This window comes from Phalacrocorax aristotelis, chromosome 5, assembly GCF_949628215.1.
Source record: "Phalacrocorax aristotelis chromosome 5, bGulAri2.1, whole genome shotgun sequence".
Taxonomy (NCBI): Eukaryota; Metazoa; Chordata; class Aves; order Suliformes; family Phalacrocoracidae; genus Phalacrocorax; species Phalacrocorax aristotelis.
The window spans coordinates 45,261,531-45,276,350 of NC_134280.1; positions in this window are offsets into that span (position 1 = coordinate 45,261,531).

Sequence of the window (14,820 nt, forward strand, 5' to 3'; positions counted from 1 at the left end):
ACATTTGCAGTGGAACTACCTGTGCAAAAATAAGCTCTGCTTCCCCAGCCAGCAAAAGACAATTTGCAGCTGAAATGGAGATAGGCACAAAACGGGCCCAGTTTTCCTGGGTTTTCAATAGTGAGTTAGCAGAGTTCTATGGAAGAGCAGAATATCTGGGTTGTTCATCTGTTCTCAGCAAGGTACCCTCCCCCATGCAGGAAAGCGTTTGCTTATTTGCTTAACTTCACCTGCTAATTGGGAATGTACTTAACCTTGCGCTTGCCACTTTACAGAACAACACTTTCCTTTCAGTAATATTTGCAGTGATGTATTTTAATTTCTTTCATCCAGATCTGTCCTGAGCTGGAGCTGACCGTTTCTTTTGGAACCTCTGCTATTGATGTGCTAAGACCTCTCACTAAAACAGTTCACCTGGTGGATCACAGACATTGTTTTTCTGTTGGGCTTTGTGGTTTGATGCAACTTTCTATGGCACATCTGCCCTTCTTTTTGCAGATGGCCCTTTGGTGCTCTCAGGGGAATTGTGGTTTTTTTTTTAGAAGTTGCCTCATACATTAATGCTTATTTAACATCCCACATAGGTCGTGTGGAAACATGAAACAACAAAGGACACCACATTGGTGGTTAAGCATCAGGTTAACTTTTAACTGAATCAAAATAGATCCCATAAAAACAAGCAGCACAACACTAGTCTTGATTTCAAAACTACCCATGATGGGAAACCCTCCACAATCACTTGGAAATTGCTCACACCAGAATTATGCCCATTGTTGGAAATCTGCAACATGTTTCTACTCTGAATTTGTCTGGCATCACCTTCTGGCCATTAGCTCCTGGTAATATGTTGTTTGCTCAACAGAAGAGGACCTCTATTATCAAAGATTTATTTCCCAGCTGTGTACTTAAGGATTTTGACCAAGTCACCCCTTAGACTTTTCATCGATTAACAGACTGACCTCCTTGAGTCACCTTATGATCCACTGTCTTCCAGCCCTTTACTCATTCATGTGGCTTTTTCCTGAATTCCCTCTAATTTTCCCAGGGAGTTGGTGCTCTGCCCAGTAGAGCAAGGTGCAGTATTGTTCTACAGCAGTCACACTAATGCCCAAATCACATGTTACAGACCCTTCCTATTCCTGTCCCATGTTTTTTCTCTTACCCTCCTATGGATCCTGCTACCCTTCTTGACCATTTTTGCCTTTTGGCACCTTCTTCCTGCTTCCTAGTGTTGAGCCTCCCACCCCCTAGGAGTATTCATCAAATGTTGCTGCAAGGGGTGCAAGAGCTGTACCACAGCCAGGTTTGCAATGGTTGCTGCTGATAGGGGGGTACATGGCAGCCTCCTGAAATAGGTACACAGCCAGATTTTTTTTTTCATATTTCTCCTGAACCCCACAGACCTTGGTCTCAGGACAGTGTAGTGCCCTAGTACAGAATCATTGACCATGAACCCTCCAATGCATGCATGCAATTAGCTGTACCCTTTTGCATGCTAAATCCTTATCATCATCCTGAGGGTAGCAGAGTGGCAAAAGGCTACACATGCAGCTGGCAGCTACTCCTGTAAGTCTGAAGACTTCAGGAGCTCTGTATCTATTAACAACAGCTGAAGAACCACAGCTTGAAGCTTATTTTCTTGAGGCTGATCATTGTATATCACCCTTTTAGAAAATTATTTTTTGTTCTTCTCTTAATTGCTTAGTTTGCTTGATTTGTATCTATAGGTCTGTTTCAGTGGCAGTGATGGAGGAACTAAGCCCACATGCCTCTCACAGATCTTTTTTTTTTTTCATATAAATATGTAGATAAAACTGCTTTATCTTAACAGCACTGCAAAAGATTATTCAGTGCTCTGTGGACTGTAATACTTCACTATCTGGTGGAAGAATACTCCACCACTTTGAGGAAGACAAAATCCCTTTCTTAAAGCATTTACAACCTGAGACAACAGCATACAAAAGCATAAGGAGATAGATATAATCATTGTAAGCACAAGCCTTTTACTTTCACTTTTGTTTTCACCATGTTTCCTTTTCTTGTAAAAAAAATGCATGACAGCCATATGTGGTCTTCTGTCATTAACTGGCTATTTCAGTGCCTGAAGTTGGATAGTGTAAACACCTTCCTATCATCTAGCAAGATATTTTAGACCATCATCCTGTTCAAACTGTCCCATTTCTGTAGCACAGAATCTCAGAATCGCCTAAGTCAATACAAGTGAAAACACAAGCTTACACCTTCAGGTTAGATCTGACTGTTACAAGGATTTCCCTGCAAAAAACTCTTTCCCATTTCTGTTAGCTCACACATCTGCCTGATGAAATGCCTCAGTGAGAACCAGAGTATCTCTGACAAATACCAGCCCCTGACAGAGTGGGCTGTCAAGGAAACTAGTCTGCAACCATCTTTCATTCAGATGTATGTTGGCTTTTCCTTGTGATAGTGAGGGATTCTGGGGCTTTTCCTTGTGATAGTGAGGGATTCTGGAACTTGTGACTTCTAATGCCAGAATAAAAGTTGCAAATCCCTGACCTGCTTATTCAAGTGGCTGGCAATTTCATTAAAGGGCTTCTTTTCTGGTAAGGCATGAACTACAGCCAGGAAATACAAAAGGTCATGTAATTCCCCATGTGACCTGTACTACTAATTCTTAATTCAGAGAAAGCCTTTTTCATACAGCCAATGGTCAGAAAGGCCCAAGATATCAGTAGAAAATCTCACAACAGGAACAAAGAATCCATAGGTTGTCCAGTGCCTAATATTTTATCATCACACAATATTCATGTCTGATGTATCAGGAGCTGAAAACCATGTATATGCTTTTGTCATTCTTATACATATCTTGTATCAGAATCTAGATAAAAAATGTGGATAAAGTGACTGTAAAATATGTTGTCAGATCTGAACCTTCCCATAAAGTTTAGCTTGCAAAAACAGGCTTTTACCTTTCTGCCTTGGCAAGTCTCTTTCCAATGGCAGATGTGACAGATAAAAAAGCTATTTGGTTCTGGACATCAGTGTGAATGGCCAGTGAGAAAGGTCATTATTGATATTAGCCTGCTACTGCTTTAAAGAAAAAGAAGCCATTTTATTATTGGGTGTTAAAACAAGCAAGTGTAAAGCCGACTTTGAAATATATTTATGGTCCAAGTTTTTTTAGAACAGGATGTGTTAAAAACAAGCAACCATGATAGATAGATGCAGTGACTATATGTGCCAAAGCCACAGTTAAATTATACATCTGTACCAGTTACATGCATCAGTGCACACAAAATTCCACAGTCTTTGGCCTATCACTTGCAGAAGCTCACATACTGCTAATGTTCAATGTTTAGCAGGAGTTCTTTTGTTTTCCTAGGTATAGCAGCAAAAGGCTGCTGCCTGGCTATTATTATTATTAATATGATATATGATGAGTCTGTACATCTGTACATCTTACATTTCACAGCATATACAATTTCTGGCAAGAGAAACTTAGCCTTCATATATGAGCAGTTAGAAAACATCTTGCAGAGGTATGTAACCAGAGTGATGGAATTAACCAACCATGGATGTTGCTATACTCCTTGTACAGCCCTATCCAACTGGCCATTAAGTCTGGGGACATGGAGTATACCAATCAGTGTATTCTTTGATCTATATTTTAGTCCCTAGGTAATCATTAATGTGAACAAAACAATAGACAATGTGCTTCTGTCAGAAAAGGATGACAAAATGTGGTTTCGTGTAGTGGACTGAGAAAACTGGCCAGGACTGCCAAGATTAAAAGCCAATTAGGTAAAAGGTAATTCTGGCAGGGGGAGATCGTGACCACCAACTCACGGACCACCGACCCAAGTAATACCACCTACTCAGAAGAGAACAACGGGAAAGGACAACTGAGCCTGTGCAGTAATTTACATGTGAAGCGAGCAAATTTGTTCCAATCACCAAAAAGAATGATATCGAATATGTATGGATAAGATGAATATGTATATTTTGGGTCTATATAAATCACAAGGGAAAGGTGTGTAAGGTACGCATGTTTGGAGGAGCTACCCCCCGTGCATCCAGCGCTGCAGTAAAGAATGCCTGCTCTTTAATACTAAAATTGGTGTTAAAGACTTATTTTTGATTTTACCACATTTTCAGTAACAGGTATACTATTAAATTATTGCAATGCAGAGAGATTTTGATGTGGTCTTCCTTCCACAGCAGTCTTTATACAATTCTCAGAACAAGTTGTAGAAAACACAAGAAGATTGCAGCTCATGGATGGACCGAATGCCTTCTCCACTCCAAATCTCTGTCAATGTATTCTACCCTTAACAGCACCTTCTTCTTTTACATATGGTTTCCAGATCTCAGGGGCTTCTGATATGGCTGTGTTAGATTTCATTAGTACATTGAAGAAGAAGAACCCATGCTGTGGACAAAACCAATGGTACATTCTTCCAATTCAAGATAGGACCTCATAGCCCTATGATAATGACATTACCTGTTTAACTACAGGCTGAATGAAGTAGTTGTTAGGTAAGTCAGCAAATGATTGCGACGGTCTACCTGTAGCAGAGAAAGTTCAGATCAGCAGAGGTAAGCACAAGGATGTTGCTCAAGGCTTTGGAAGCTCCCGAGCATGAAGAACAAAGGGACTGTTTAGTCAGATTTCTCAGCCCCCTCTCTGTGAGGTTCTTCCCACTACTGAGCACAGGGAGAGATGTGCCAGTGGTCCAGCCTGGTGTGGTCACCTTTATGTTCTTGTATAGACAGAAGACATAGCTCAATGTTTTCCTTCTGTGGGCTGAGCTGGAAGGCCAGTTTCCATGGGCTCAGCGGTTTATTGGGGGATTGTCTCTGCTTAAGTAATCTATGGTGATTCTCTTCTTGATGGGGGGTGGGGAGGGTTGGAAGTGTCTGACAAGCCTGGTAGGGTGAAGAGAAGGAAGATGAAGGAGAGTGCACTGCATTCATAAGGATGCTGCAGTGTTAAAGAAGAACCTGTAACAATTAAAGTGAGAGTCAGATGTGTCAGGGAACCTTTGTGCCAGGGAGGTGAAGATGTCATCTATAATAGAACAAAGGCTGAGTGAGTTGTCACAAATAAGATGTGAAACATAAAAAAAACCCAAAGTCAAGAAAACTTCATGGCAAAACCTGCATTGCAGAAAGACCAAAAACCCTGAATTTCTAAACATTGCAGTGTACATACTTCATTTTTTTCCTGATTCACAGGCATCAACTATATTCCAAAATAGAAAGACAAAGAAGCTCCCAGTAGAACTGGGTATTTTTTCCAGAGCCTTATAAGGAATATTTTGCTTCTTGCTTACTAGTTCCACTCAGGCCCAGATATAAAGTGACCCAGTATTCTAATAATCCTCTGGCGACTATGTAACCAGAGCGATAGAATTAACCAACCATGATTGTTGGTATACTCCTTGTACAGCCCTATCCAACTGGCCATTAAGTCTGGGGACATGGAGTATACCAATCAGTGTATTCTTTGATCTATATTTTAGTCCCTAGGTAATCATTAATGTGAACAAAACAATAGACAATGTGCTTCTGTCAGAAAAGGATGACAAAAGGTAGTTTCGTGTAGTGGACTGAGAAAACTGGCCAAGACTGCCGAGACTGAGAGCCAAAAGGGTAAAAGGTAATTCCGGCAGGGGGAGATCGCGACCACTAACTCATGGACCACCGACCCAAGTAATACCACCTACTCAAAAGAGAACAATAGAAGAAGACAACTGAGTTTGCGCAGTAATCTACATGTGGAACGAGCAAATTTGTACCAATCAGTAGATAGGACAATAATGAATATGTATGAATAGGTAAATTTTTGATCTATAAATTGTATGGGAAAGGTGTGTAAGGTATGCAGGTTTGGAGGAGCTACCCCCCGTGCATCCAGCGCTGCAGTAAAGAATGCCTGCTCTTTAATACTAAATTGGTGTTAAAGAGTTGTTTCTGACTTTACCACATTTTTCAGTAACAACTAGGTACTCCTTTTGAAGTACCAGGAAAATGGTTGTATGTGTCACAAAAACAAATCAAAAGATGGCATTTATTGTCCTCTTTCCCAAGTTGGAAAGTCTGAGAAATGAGGCAAAAATAAATGAGTCAGAGAAAGTTTTGCACTATCACCTCAAAAGAAGACAGACAGTTTTCTATCCCAGCTAAAACCATGACAGTATCCACCCCTTATTCCATACCATTTACATCATGCTCAGGTCCCATACATATATCAACCATAGCAGTGATGATATAAAACATTATATAGCAATTAACAGCATACCATTCAGTTCATTGGCGTTTTTGCCCAAAATCAAATCCCCTTGAGGCACACACTGGACTTCTCCATCCTCCCACATCACCCACCAAGTGCACCCAGGTCCTCGAGCAAAAGCAATCCCACAAATGGGTTTGCCTTTGCCGGAGGCAGGAAGAACCCAGACTGTTATCCCCAGCATATTTTTTATGTGCACTACAGGGACTCTATCCCTTTCCACAGTATGTAGGATTTCTGACTGGGCAGGGCCAGCTTGATTGGCAGACACCCTAGTGTTGACTAACCAGGTGGCTTATGCTAAATGTGTATCACAGTGTTTAAATGTTCCACACACACCCCCTTGCTCTGAGTGTAGTTTTTTAACAGTCCATTGTATCTTTAAATTTTCCCAGAGGCTGGTGCATGATAGGGGATGTGACACACCCACTTAATGCCGTGCTCTTTGGCCCAGGTGTCTATGAGGCTATTTCGGAAATGAGTCCTGTTGTCTGACTCAATTCTCTCTGGGGTGCCATGTCGCCACAGGACTTGTTTCTCAAGACCCAGGATAGTGTTCCGGGCAGTGGCGTGGGGGACAGGATATGTTTCCAGCCAGCCAGTCATTGTTTCTACCATTGTAAGCACATGGCGCTTGCCTTGGCAGGTCTGTGGGAGTGTGATATAGTCAATTTGCCAGGCGTCCCCATATTTATATTTCAGCCATCGTCCCCCATACCACAGAGGCTTTACCCGCTTTGCTTGCTTGATTGCAGCGCACGTTTCACATTCATGGATAGCCTGTGCAATAGTGTCCATGGTCAAGTCCTCAATCACGAGCCCACCTGTATGTTGCATCTCTCCCTTGATGGCCTGAGGTGTCATGGGCCCACTGAGTGAGAAATAGTTCACCCTTATGCTGCCAGTCCAGATCCACCTCAGCCACTTCAATCTTGGCAGCCTGATCTACCTGCTGGTTGTTCCGATGTTCTTCAGTGGCCCGACCCTTGGGGACATGAGCATCCACGTGATATACTTTCACAACTAGGTTCTCTACTCGGGCAGCAATATCTTGCCACAATGTGGCAGCCCAGATGGGTTTGCCTCTGCGCTGCCAGTTGCTTTGCTTCCATTGCTGCAGCCAGCCCCACAGGGCATTTGTCACCATCCAGGAGTCAGTATAGAGATAGAGCACTGGCCACTTTTCCCATTCAGCGATGTCTAAGGCCAGTGGGATGGCCTTTACCTCTGCAAACTGGCTTGATTCACCTTCTCCTTCAGCAGTTTCTGCTACTTGTCGTGTAGGACTCCATACAGCAGCCTTCCATCTCCGGTGCTTTCCCACAAGGCGGCAGGACCCATCAGTGAACAGGGCATATTGCTTCTCATCTTCTGACAGTTTGTTATACAGTGGGGCTTCTTCAGCACGTGTCACCTCCTCCTCTGGTGATATTCCAAAATCTTTGCCTTCTAGCAATTCCAAGATTCCTGGGTGACTGGGGTTTCCTACTCGAGCCTGCTGGGTGATCAGTACAACCCATTTACTCCATGTAGCATCAGTTGCATGGTGTGTAGAGGACACGTTTCCTTTGAACATCCAGCCCAGCACTGGCAGTCGGGGTGCCAGGAGCAACTGCGCTTCAGTACCAACCACTTCTGAAGCAGCTTGAACCCCTTCATATGCTGCCAATATCTCTTTTTCAGTTGGAGTATAGCGGGCTTCGGACTTTCTGTATCCCCGACTCCAAAACCCTAGGGGTCGACCACGGGTCTCCCCTGGCACTTTCTGCCAGAGGCTCCAGGTAGGGCCATACTCCCCAGCTGCAGTGTAGAGCACATTTTTTACATCCTGTCCTGCCCAGACTGGCCCAAGGGCTGCTGCATGAACTATTTCCTGTTTAGTCTGTTCAAAGGCTTGTCGTTGCTCAGGGCCCCGTTTGAAATCATTCTTCTTCTGGGTCACTTGAGAGAGGGGGCTTATGATCAGACTGTAATTTGGAATATGGATTCTCCAAAAACCCACAATGCCCAAGAAAGCTTGTGTTTCCTCTTTGCTAGTTGGTGGAGACATGGCTCTTCTTTTGTTGATCACACCCATGGGGATCTGATTATGTCCATCTTGCCATTCTGATTCCTAAAACTGGATCTCTCGTGCGGGTCCCTTCACCTTACTTTGTTTTATGGCAAAACCAGCCTTCAGAAGGATTTGGACTATTTTCTTTCCTTGCTCAAAAATCTCTTTCGCTATATTGCCCCACACGATGATGTCACATATGTATTGAAGGTGTTCTGGAGCTTCTCCCTGTTCCAGTACAGTCTGAATCAGTCCATGGCAAATGGTAGGACTGTGTTTCCACCCCTGGGGCAGTCGATTCCAGGTGTACTGGATGCCCCTCCAAGTGCAAGCAAACTGTGGCCTGCACTCTGCTGCCAGAGTGATTGAGAAGAATGCATTAGCGATATCAATTGTGGCATACCACTTGGCTGCCTTTGACTCCAGTTCGTACTGAAGTTCTAGCATGTCTGGCACAGCAGTACGTAGTGGCGGAGTGATTTCGTTCAGGCCATGATAGTCTACTGTTAGCCTCCACTCTCCATTAGACTTCTGCACTGGCCATATGGGACTGTTAAAGGGTGAGCGGGTCTTCCTGAGGACTCCTTGGCTCCTCAGTTGGTGATGGAGTTTATGGATGGGGATCAGAGAGTCTCGATTGATGCGATATTGCCACCGGTGCACTGTTGTGGTGGCGATTGGCACCTGTTGTTCTTTGACCTTCAGCAGCCCCACAACAGAAGGGTCCTTTGAGAGACCGGGCAAGGTAGACAGCTGTTTAATTTCCTCTGTCTCCAAGGCAGCTACACCAAAAGCCCACCTGTACCCTTTTGGGTCCTTGAAATACCCTCTCCTGAGGTAGTCTCTGCCAAGGATGCACAGATCCTCTGGGCCAGTCACAACGGGGTGCTTCTGTCACTCATTGCCAGTTAGGCTCACTTCGGCCTCCAATACAGTTAGCTCTTGGGATCCCCCTGTCACTCTAGGAATACTGATGGGTTCTTCCCCTATATAGTTTGATGGCATTAGGGTGTACTGTGCACCAATGTCCACTAAAGTTTTATACTCCTGTGGGTCGGATGTGCCAGGCCATTTAATTCACACAGTCCAGTAAGCCTGGTTATCCGTTTCCTCCACCTGGCTGGAGGCAGGGACCCTCTAGTCCCAGTCATGGCATTCACAACTCACTTTCTGTAAATGGGAGTCAAGAGTCTCTCTATTAAGCTCAGAAATAAAATCAGCACTTCTGCTCCTCTGTCTGGGGACCTGCTCACTGGAAATTGGAGCAGCAGCTTTCCTGGCAGAACCTCCCTGAGTGACTGTTCTTCCTTGCAGTTCACGTACCCGTGCCTGTAGGGTCGAGGTAGGCTTGCCATCCCACCTCATCATGTCCTCTCTGTGGTCACGCAGGTAGAACCATAGGGTGGCCTGTGGTGTGTATCCTCTCCTTTGAGCAAAAGGGTGCTTATTCCTAACAGCTGACACACTACTCTGTAGAGGTGGGGAGCAGGACATGTCTTCTTTGAGTTGCTGGACCTCTTGGGATAGTTTCTCCACAGCAGAGACTAGTGAAGAAGAGAGATTTGTTTCGTAATCCCGGAGTCTATCTATCACCTCTGCCACCGTTGGTGCCTTGTCCCCTCTTTCCAGGACATTACTGCCAATGAGTTTGCATAGAAGGATGGTGCGCTCCGTACAAACTTCCGCCACATGGGTCGTGTGCACTCGGCTTCATCTGGATCTTTGGATGACTGTTGATCGTCCAGGTCACCATAAATCACCTCAAGCACAGCTAATTCCCTTAGATACTGGATGCCTTTCTCCATAGTTGTCCATTTTCCTAGGCGATATGTAACATCTTCTTTAAAGGGATACCTTTCCTTCACTCCAGACAGGAATCGCCTCCAGAGGCTGAGGGCTTGTGTTCTTTTTCCAATTGACGTGTCAATGACCCCTTCCCCAGAAAGGGATCCTAATTGTTTGGCTTCTTTTCCCTCTGGTTCCAGGCTACTGGCCCCATTATCTCAGCATCGGAGCAGCCAGGTGGCAATGGGCTCACCTGAACAACAGCTGACATCTTTTCTCATATCTTGCAGCTCACTCAAGGACAGGGATCGGGTGGTCTCCATTTCATTTATGACTTCTTCCTCCTCTCCCCGCGATGGCCCTGCTTCTTCATCATCCCGTTCTAAACAAGTTGATGTCCGCTTCCAATATTTCGTCTTGTGTATGGAGGCGACTGATACTGGCATGGGTTGATTCTCTGAGTCAGCTCCAGTACTTGTCGTGGGGGTTTGAGTGGCTGCAGTGCCTGTCACTTTTTCTTTCAATCCAGAGACCTTCTCTTCCCCTTGGGAGCACTGAATACTGTTGAGCAGGGCTCAGTACGCATGGGCCAGGCCCCAGCACGTTGCAGTGATCTGTGTCTCTGGAGTTCCCAGCGTAACAACATACTTTCTCCAAATATTCTAGTAGTTTTTCAGGATTCTGCACTTGTTCAGGGGTGAAACTCCAAAACACTGGGGGTGCCCACTGCCCTAGGTATTTGCCCATGCTATCCCACATGCCCTGCTACTCATCACTATCAAGCCTTGGGGCAGATTTCTGGGTAATATTCTTAAGTTGCTTAGTCAAAACTAAAACAACATGCCCAAAAACTAACAATAAGTATACCTTAACCACCCAAGGATGTTCAAGATACAAAAAGGTTGTTGTAATAAAGGCAGAGACATCATAGAAAAAAGTTGCAAAGATACCATTCTGTATTTCCTCCATATAAAATCTCTCCAAGGAGGCGGTATAATTGCTAATAGCCTCAACAAGGTGGTATCCAAAGTACAGTAAGGGTTTCAGCAAAAACCCCAAATACCAGATAAAGCTGAAAACGAGTGTTTGTATAACAAATCTCGTAGGCAAAACGTTACTAATCACAGCAGAACACAGCAGGCTAAACAAACCAACACCAACTGCAAAAATTACAACATGGTGCTGTGACCAGCAGCTGTTTTTATCTCCAACCCTTGAGCCCCACATTTAGCTGGCAACTCAGCCCCACGCAGTCACTCTCTCACTCCCCCACCGGTGGGACAGGGGAGAGAATCAGAAGGGTAACGTTCGTGGGTTGAGATAAGAACAGTTTAATAATTAAAATAAAATTAAAAAAAAACAACAAACAACAAAAATGCAATGGAAAGGAAAACAGAGGCGCGAAACCCGGGGTGAGCAGGGGGGATGAACCACCGAAAGAAACCACATGTGACACAGCCACTCACCACCCGCCGACCCAACATCGCCCCTCCCCGAGCCGCAACTGTCCCCCTTAATATACTGGTCATGGTGTCACATGGTATGGAATGAACATCCCATTGGCCAGTCGGGGTCAGCTGCCCCGGCTGCCCTTCCCGGCCTCCCACCGACGCAGCAGAGTGCGGGAAGGTGGAAAGGTCCCCAACTACCACAGGCACCACAGTGAAGAGAATTAACCCCTTCTCAGCCAAAACCAGCACGTCTGCCCCTTTCTCTTCCCCGCTCCCTCCCCCCCAAAAAAAACCCCAAAAACAAACAAAACCACAACAAAACCCAACCACAACAACCCAACCCTATTTAGGACTAATGTCTTGTTTATTTTTCAAGTTTCCTTTGACTGGCTGGAAATATTAACACAAACACACACCCCTCTTTGGAAAAACTTCTTGTTCTCAGGATGGATGCCTCTTCTCAATGGGCTGAGGCTATGAATTTTTCACTTGAAACACTGGGAACTGGGAGCAGGCATCTGTCGGTGGCAGTGACAGCAAAGCCTAGCCAAGCAAACCAAGTGGGTAGCCTCATTCCTTTTGAGAACAATAGGAAATGGCAACCATTTCTGGGTGAAACAAGAGCTTGCTGTGCAGCAGACAAACACGGGATGTGCAGTACCCCTGATACTGAAGAAAAAGACTTTTCCTTAGGAAGTGAGTTGTAGAAGTTGCCTGTGAGTCTAGTCGAAATCTCCCTCCCCTGAAAAAAGTCCAATATAATGTAGCGTCTGCATGACATCCTGCAAGTTTTAACAGAAAGGGGTGGTGTAGAAGTTTCCATTGCACGTTGTGCTAGGCAGAACAATAAGATATATTTCAGGCCTCTAAACTTCCTCAAGGACCCATTTTTGAGTAATGTCACCGTAGAAGCTAATTCATCAACATGAATGCAAGTTCTCATGCTTTTTTCTGTGCACAAACTGAAGCAAGTGATATGAGACTCTACTGAAACGCTCATACCTAAGGGCACCAGACGAAGTGTAAAATTTCAGTTTAACTGTAAAGCTGAGAAGGTTCCTTCATACTGCTGTCACTTGGTGGTTTTTTTCTTAAGCTTGAAAATTGCCTCTTAAAAACAAAATGGCTGTCATTTCCTGTGCAACTGAGGAAAATTGAGACGTTGCGGGTGGGGGGAGCTGGATCCCACCGAACTCCTCTGTGTCAGTGCCAGCTAAGTGGGTGCCACCATGTCCTCTCCATGGTCACAGAGGTAAAACTATAGGGTGCCCCATGGTGTGCATCGTCTCTCTTGAGCAAAGGGATGCTTATTCATAATGGCTGAGATAGTGGTCTGTAGAGGTGGGGAGTAGAACATATCCTTTTCAAGCTGCTGAACCTTCTGGGACAGTTTCTCCACAGCAGTGATATGCAATATATTCCTTGAAGTGGTACCTTTTTTTCACTCCAGACAGGAGTTGCAGCCAGAGGCTGAGTGCTTGTGTCCCTTTTCCAATTGCTTTGGCTCTAATTCCAAACTGCTGGCCCCCTTATCCCAGCATCAGAGCAACCAGGTGATAACGTGCTCACCTGCACAAAGGCCGAAATATTTTCGCATATCTTGCAGCTTAATGAAGGATAGGGATCGGGTAGTTTCCATTTCTTGTACAAGTTCTTCCTCTTCCTCCTCCTCTCCTCATGACGGCCCTGCTTTTTCATCATTTCATTTTAAATGAGTTGACTTTCTCTTCCAGGATTTCTTCTTGTGTATAGGGGCAACTGACACTAGCACAGGTTGATCCTCTGATTCAGCTGCAATGCTTGTCACTGGGGTTGGAGTAGCCACAGCGTCTATTGAGGGGGTTTGAGTAGCCACAGTGCTTGTCACCCAGGTTGGAATAACTGCAGTGTCTGTCATGGGGGTTTGAGTGGCCACAGTGCTTGTCACCAGGGTTGGAGTAGCCGCAGCATCTGTCGTGGGGGTTTGAGTGGCCGCAGTGCTTGTTGCTTTCCTTGTCTTTGTCTTTTTAGATCCAGAGGTCTTCTCTTCCCCTTGGGGGTACTGAATAGTGTTAAACAGGGCTTGATAGGCCTGGGCCAGGCCCCAGCACATTGCAGTGATTTGTATCTCTCTGGGACTGCCAGGGTGCCAACATACTTCCTCCAAATATTCTACTTATTTTTCAGGATTCTGCAGTTGTTCAGGAGTGAAGCCCCGAGATGCTGGGGGTGCCCACCGTCTTAGGCATTTGCCCATACTATCCCATATACCCTGCCACACATAGCTATTGAGCCTTGGCGCAGATCTCTGGATGACATTCTTAAATTGCTTATTAACATAAGACCGAGCTGAAATGGTCTGCCAAAGCAATACCAACTGATGCATCTTAACTACCCAAGGATGTTCAAGATACTGAAAAGTTGTTGTAATGAAAAAGAAGGCATTATAGGAGATGGTAGCCGTTCTGTATTTCCTCCATAAAAAAACTCCCAGAGGAGGAGGTTTAATTGCTAATTGCATCCATAAGGTGGTACCCGATGTACAGTAATGGCTTCAATATAAACTTCAAATACCAAATAAAACTCAAGGCCAATGTTTTAAAAACAGCTCTCCCAGGCAAAACATCACTAATCACTGGAGAGCACAGCAGACCACAAAACCCAACGCCAATCTTTAATAGACGCAGCAAATGCAAGAGCATGGTGCAGATCAGATAAACTAATATTGAGAACAGAGTCTATGCTGTGACGAAAAGATGTTATTATCTCAACCCTTCATGCCCCACATTGGGTGCCAAAAAGGACTGTCATGGTTCAGCCCCAGTCAGCAACTAAACACCATGCATCCCTGTGGGATGGGGGAGAGAATCGGAAGAGCAAAAGCAAAAGAACAAAAAACTTGTGGGTTGAGATAAGAACAGTTTAATAATTAAAATAAGATAATAATAATTATTATGATAATAATAACAATAATGATATAGTAAAAAAGAAAAGGGAAAGAGGGAAAAAAGCCAAAACACAGATGATACAACCACTCACCACCTGCCAATCAACCCTGCGAGTCCCCGAACCGCGATTGCTGCCTGCCTCCCCCAGCCAGCTCCTCCCAGGTAACATACTGGGCATGACAATACATGATATGGAATACCCCTTTGGCCAGTTTGAATCCGCTCTCTTAGCTGTGCCCCTTCCCCTCCCAGCTGCAGTGAAGAAAATTAACTCTATCTCAGCTAAAACCATGACAGAAAGACATGCAGCTCTTCAGGTCTATTCATATAGTT